The 5,759-nt window shown below is 36.5% G+C and overlaps 1 non-coding gene across 1 annotated transcript; it reads right to left on the reverse strand.

Moving 5' to 3' along the window:
* Positions 1–5,142: 5,142 nt before the first annotated feature.
* On the reverse strand, positions 5,143–5,246 carry LOC123460553. The gene has a single exon (XR_006637092.1). It is a non-coding gene; the product is annotated as a small nucleolar RNA U13 (small nucleolar RNA).
* Between the last annotated feature and the right edge of the window lie 513 nt (positions 5,247–5,759).

Consider the following 5,759-nt stretch of genomic DNA (forward strand, 5'->3'; position numbering starts at 1 on the left):
TTGACAGTGACTAGAGGCTCTGGTGCACCCATTCTCTTTCTCTGTGTTCCTCTGTTTGCAAATTAATTTTTAAATAAAAGAATAGGATATTCTTTCAATATGAAATCAAATATTGAGAAAAATGATGATTTGTATTGAATAACTACATTTTTAGCCACTGTGGTTTTAGTCATGTCTGAACTATGTATTTACAGTGTAAATTTCCTGATCTTCAATTTTGTCACCTGGATAATAAGCTTATAAGGCTTTCCTCAGAGGTTTTGGCAGAGAGGCTTATGTTGATTTTTGTATCAACACCTTGTAATTTCTTGGCTCTGAATTTATTACCATTAAGGGAGAGCTAAGGGTATCATTATTAACTCTCAAATAAGTACATTTTTTGATATGTGTTTCTGTTGGTCATTAAATGGAACTCAAAGTCACAACTACATTTGCTGTGTCCAACTCCTGTGCTCTCTGACTGGGTTGTGGGGGGAGGGAAAAGAACTCTAATTGGTGGCTTCCAGTACTTGTTGGGAAGTTTCTGTTTCAAAGAATTGTTCAGAAAGGAATGCAAAATTGGGCATTAAATATCAGAGAGTATCAAGTCTATGATCTCACAGATTGGTGACTAGACATTAATCACATTAATATCTGCAATTAAATAGATTCTACTGAAAAAATAGAACAGATGACAACCAGGAAGGTGTTTTAATCAGTTAATATTAGGATTATTGTTATAGCTAGAAGAAAGTGAATGAAAATTTAATCCTATATGACAAAATTTTAACTTTAGCCTTAAGACAGATTATTAGTTTTTCTGCTAAAAGTTCTTATACACTTACTATTACCTATTTTGGTTGTGTTGTAGTAATACTTAGGTTCTATTTGCTTTGCATCTGATGGACTTTATCCAAAATTTGAAGTTCTAATCTAATGCTATAGTTCTATTTTAGCATTTGATGTCATGGGTAGTTAAACTATATATTGAAAATATACCTACTTTGGATAACTGTACTAAATGTTCTTTTAACTGAGAAATTTATTTTTCTCAATATTTTGGTGTCAGGATTTATTAAGATAAAATATGTTACAATTGGAAGAACTTTATGTACACTCATACTTCTAATTTTAATAATGCATAAAATCTTCTGTTTTAGGATATTTGATGTAGAGCTTCTTGTAAGGCTCATAATATATAATGCATTTTAAATTTATTACTCTGAAGGTTAGATGAAATTATTTTTTTAACATGGAATACACTTGTATGTGTCATCAAATAACTAATAAGGTATAAAAAAGCCATTAGCCTTTCTTTAGAAAGATATTTAAACTAGTGAACTATAAAATTCTGAGTTCTTCTCAGTGTCATGTGATGTTCTGAGGGATGTCTATCAAATTCAGAAATCATAAATTGAATATCTTGTTATACTTGAGTAAGCAGGAAATGAGCACTGCTTTCATAATTGACTATGGATGTGAGGAGGCTAAGCAGGACGGCATGAAGCAGGTGAGAATGAATAATAAATGTATTTCAAATGAGATTTAACCTGTAGAGCATATCAAAACTTTTGCCAGTATTCTTAAAAGGAGTCAACTTCCTCTTCTTTAACAGTGCTTCCCAAAGAATAGAATGTATGGTAGACAGATTGTTTGAAATTGTTATTCTTACACAAAATAAAATAAAATCCAGAGAAATATTTATAGCTGTAACAATATACCCTAATGACTACAGAGCCTATGGAGAAATGCTTTTCTATCTAAGATCTCATTTTTGTCATTTTTTCAATCAGTGTACTTTTAAATATATTTTCAGAAATTGATATTGTTAACTTGACATTGACATTGGAGATTTCAATGGCAAACAGATCAGAATGGGATTACCAGCTTATTTTGTAGGGCAGATGATGTCTTTCACAATTTCAGCTTCCTTTTTAGGCTTAAATTTTCCTTTCATTTTTTCTTTAAGGACAGTGAAGAATTCCAGCCTCCCTACTGTTGCATCTTACACAGATTCGTGTTGAATATGTATTTCCTAGCATCTAGAGATGCTGATTCAGTGTAGTCAGTGACAGGTGTCTCAATGACAAAGGCAGGAGGCCTTTAAAATCCTCAGTTTGGGAGTGTCAGGATGAGTATGACATAGACCCATGCTGACAATCTAAAATGAAGGCTCTTGGCATAATTACTTTTCATTCAAAAGTTACGAAAAGCAGCTGCGTCCTTTTCACCTCCAATTCCTGCAAACTCTCTGCACGAAATGGAGAACTGCCTCCTTCATTTCTGAATTCTTGCTTCATCTTTCTCTCACATAACTAAAGATCAATGAACTCAGTGCTGTGCTTGTTCAAACCAAACTTAGCCTGGCCAAAACAATCCATTTAGCTGGGGAAATAATATAAAGAGAAATAGTTTCTGTTCTTGTTTATAAAAGAATATCTCTTTCCTTCCAGTGACAGACATCTATAGGCATGACAGCAAGCATAACCTCAGGCAAAACAGGAACAAGAACCAAACAACTACAGAGAGAGAAAGCTATGGATTGCTCCAGATCTGACTCACGGTATTTATTCAGATGCCAGGAAGAATAAATTAGCTGAAGATTTATAGGGATCTATGAACTCTTTAGCATAAGTTGTAGGCTAACTGAGCTATACCAATATGTTCATAATGAATTTCTCTTCATTTTATGCAGTAAAATGTGCGGGCAAGAATGCATATGCTAACCCCCAAAAGGTTAAAAACCAGGGCATACTTCATGATACTTATTTCTTCACATGTGTTAAATACTTGCATGTTTCCTGTCTGGATATAATAAAACATTTACACAACTCTTAACACCTGGGTAGGGAATCTTTTACGACAATAACTGTCTATACAATTCTTTGAATTATTGAATAGAGACATCTGGAAATGAACATAATTGCAGTCTTAGGGCCTCTAGGTTATATAGGTTGGTGTCACAGTTGGGTAAGGCTATTTGACAACTGTTTGCTTGCCATGCATCCAAAGTAACCATTGCTTCTAAGTTTTATTGCTTCCATGAGAAGATAATGGATAAATAGATACCAAGTCTGATAAGGATGCAGACTGAAATGACCCATAACCTTCTTATTAAATTTAAAGACAAAACATTAAGACAAAAGAACCCAACCAACATCATCTGTTCTTATTTCCTCCCTCCTTCCCTCCCTCCTTCCCTCCCTCCTTCCCTCCCTCCCTCCCTCCCTCCCTCCCTCCCTCCCTCCCTCCCTCCCTCCCTCCCTCCCTCCCTTCCTTCCTTCCTTTCTCTCTTTTTCTTTTGTAATGATGAGAGACATATAGGTTTAGGAATATGTGAAGCTAGTGGTGAGCTTAGATTCAATCTATAAAAAGGTAAAATTTATCTTCAGGTGAGCATTTGAAAAATAAGACATGGTGTAATTAAATGTATTAGATGCTATTGTAGGCAGCTTTCACATTGCTGGGATGAACATCCAGCAAATACAGTTTGATGGGAGGAAGGTATTTATTTCAAGTTTAGAGATCCAGGGCAAGTTCCATTAAGGGCAAAAGTAGCTGGCTCCCATTCATAAATCCAAGCAGGGATAGAAACCATTAACAGCAAGCAAAGACCAAAAGGCAGCAAGCATAACCCACAGAGTTCAGACCTCTCTGCATAAATTGACACCTTAGGACTGGTCTCGTTTCTGTGCTCAGTGACAACTCCTCCACCCAGGCATTTGGAGATCCAAGTTACAAATTTAATTTTCATACCTGAGCCAATGGGGGACATACATTTAAACTACCACAGATGCACATAGCTATGTAAGTTTTTTTCTTCTTCTTTCTTTTTTTGTTTTCAGTGCCTAGTGTATTTTGACTAGCATGTCATTATTACATATATTATTACTATTGAGTGCTAGTCTAGTGAATATAAAGAATGATATACATGGATAATGAGGAGTTAGAAAGTAAAGGATATTTTTTGAGTGAAAAATAAAACTCTCAAGTGAATGTTAGTCATTAGCCAAGAGGGTTCCCAAAACAGGTTGCAGCCTGAGATATTGGTTCTAGGGATTTTTATTAGTTTCCAAAATAGAAGTGAAGACTGAGTTTACATTACTAGGATGGAAGTCTGGAGGTCATCTAGAATGACAGAGGTTTTAGTATAACCCTGTTGGTAAACTCAGAAATCTGAGTTTGACATCCTTAATTTACACAAGGATATGGAAGTATGTATCAAATTAGTATACATGGCAGCATTTCTCCTGACATGAGTCTGTTGTACTATTGTGTTGTGCCACTTCACTGAAGGACACCGTACATCCTTGTCTCATTTTCAACATGTGTTTGCCTCTTACCACTATCATTTTATTTTGTGATATATGCAGCAAATATTGTAGTATGATCCTGGAATGCCAGAAACTTATTTATTTGTTTGTTTGTTTTTTGAGGTAGGGTCTTGCTGTAGCTTGGGCTAACCTAGAATTTACTGTGTAGTCTCAGGGTGGCCTCAAGCTCACAGCAATCCTATTTCTGTTTCCTGAGTGCTGGGATCAAAGGCATGACTCACCACAACAGGTCCAGAAAGTTATTTTCCAGTGGCCTCTTCCCTTTTCCTTAGTCTTTGTGCTTCTATTCCTTCTCTCTTCCCTTCTCTTCATTTCCATTTCCTCTTCCTTTTCTCTTTCTTGGTTTGTGATAGGTGGATGTGACACCTTAAGTATTAAGACCCATGGCTATGATTGACTTGCAGGTGAAAATGTTTATTAAATTTATTTATTTATTTTTATTTTCTGTTTTTCTGAGGCAGGTCTCACTCTAGCTCAGGTTGACCTGGAATTCACTGTGTAGTCTCAGGGTGGCTTCAAACTCATGATGACCCTCCCGAGTGCTGGGATTAAAGATGTGTGCCATGGGGCTGGAGAGATGGCTTAGTAGTTAAGGTGTTTGCCTGCAAAGCTAAAGGACTTTGGTTTGATTCACCAGGACCCAAGTAAGCCAGATGTACAATGTGGTGCTTGTGTCTGGAGTTCATTTGCAGAGGCTGGAAGCCCTGGCACATCCATTCTCTCTCTCTCTCTCTCTCTCTTTGCCTCTTTCCCTCTCTCAAATAAATAAATAAAAAGATGTGTGCCACTATACCTGACATATTTATTAAATTTTATCATCATTATTTTTTATCAGACTGGTAATGTGTGAATGTTGTATAAAGACGTGAGGGAGGAACATCTCACACCATGGTGCAGACAGCTAATGTTTATGCTTAAGTGCCAGATAAAGATTTGGAATTGTTTATTGAAATGATATTTATAGTTTATAGATTCTGATTTAGTAAAAGCAGGAAGAGCCAGGTATAGTGAGACACACCTATAATACCAGCGCTCAGGAGGCAGAAGTAGGAGGATTACAGTGAGTTCAAGGTCATCCTGAGACTTACATAGCAAATTCCAGGTTAGCCTGGCCTAGAGTGAAATCCTCCCTTGGAAAACAAAAACATTACAGTTTGAATAGATGGCCCCCAATATATTCAGTGTTTTATTAGTTTGTAGTTTGTACCTGCAGTCACCTGGCTAGAGGGAGTGTCAACCGGGCAGATCTTAATGTATGGTGGTGGGTTTGAGATTGCAATCTAAAGATATGCAAAGTGTGCCTAGCTGGAGTTCCTGAAGTGAGCTGTGCCGTGTGGCTTTTGGCTTTTTGGCTTGTACTTCTTTCTCTGCTTGGAACTATGAAGGTAGTTCAGCTTCTTCTGTCATTATAGAACTTCCCTTGGATCTGTAAGCTTCAATAAATCC

Source organism: Jaculus jaculus, chromosome 4 (assembly GCF_020740685.1).
Source record: "Jaculus jaculus isolate mJacJac1 chromosome 4, mJacJac1.mat.Y.cur, whole genome shotgun sequence".
Taxonomy (NCBI): domain Eukaryota; kingdom Metazoa; phylum Chordata; class Mammalia; order Rodentia; family Dipodidae; genus Jaculus; species Jaculus jaculus.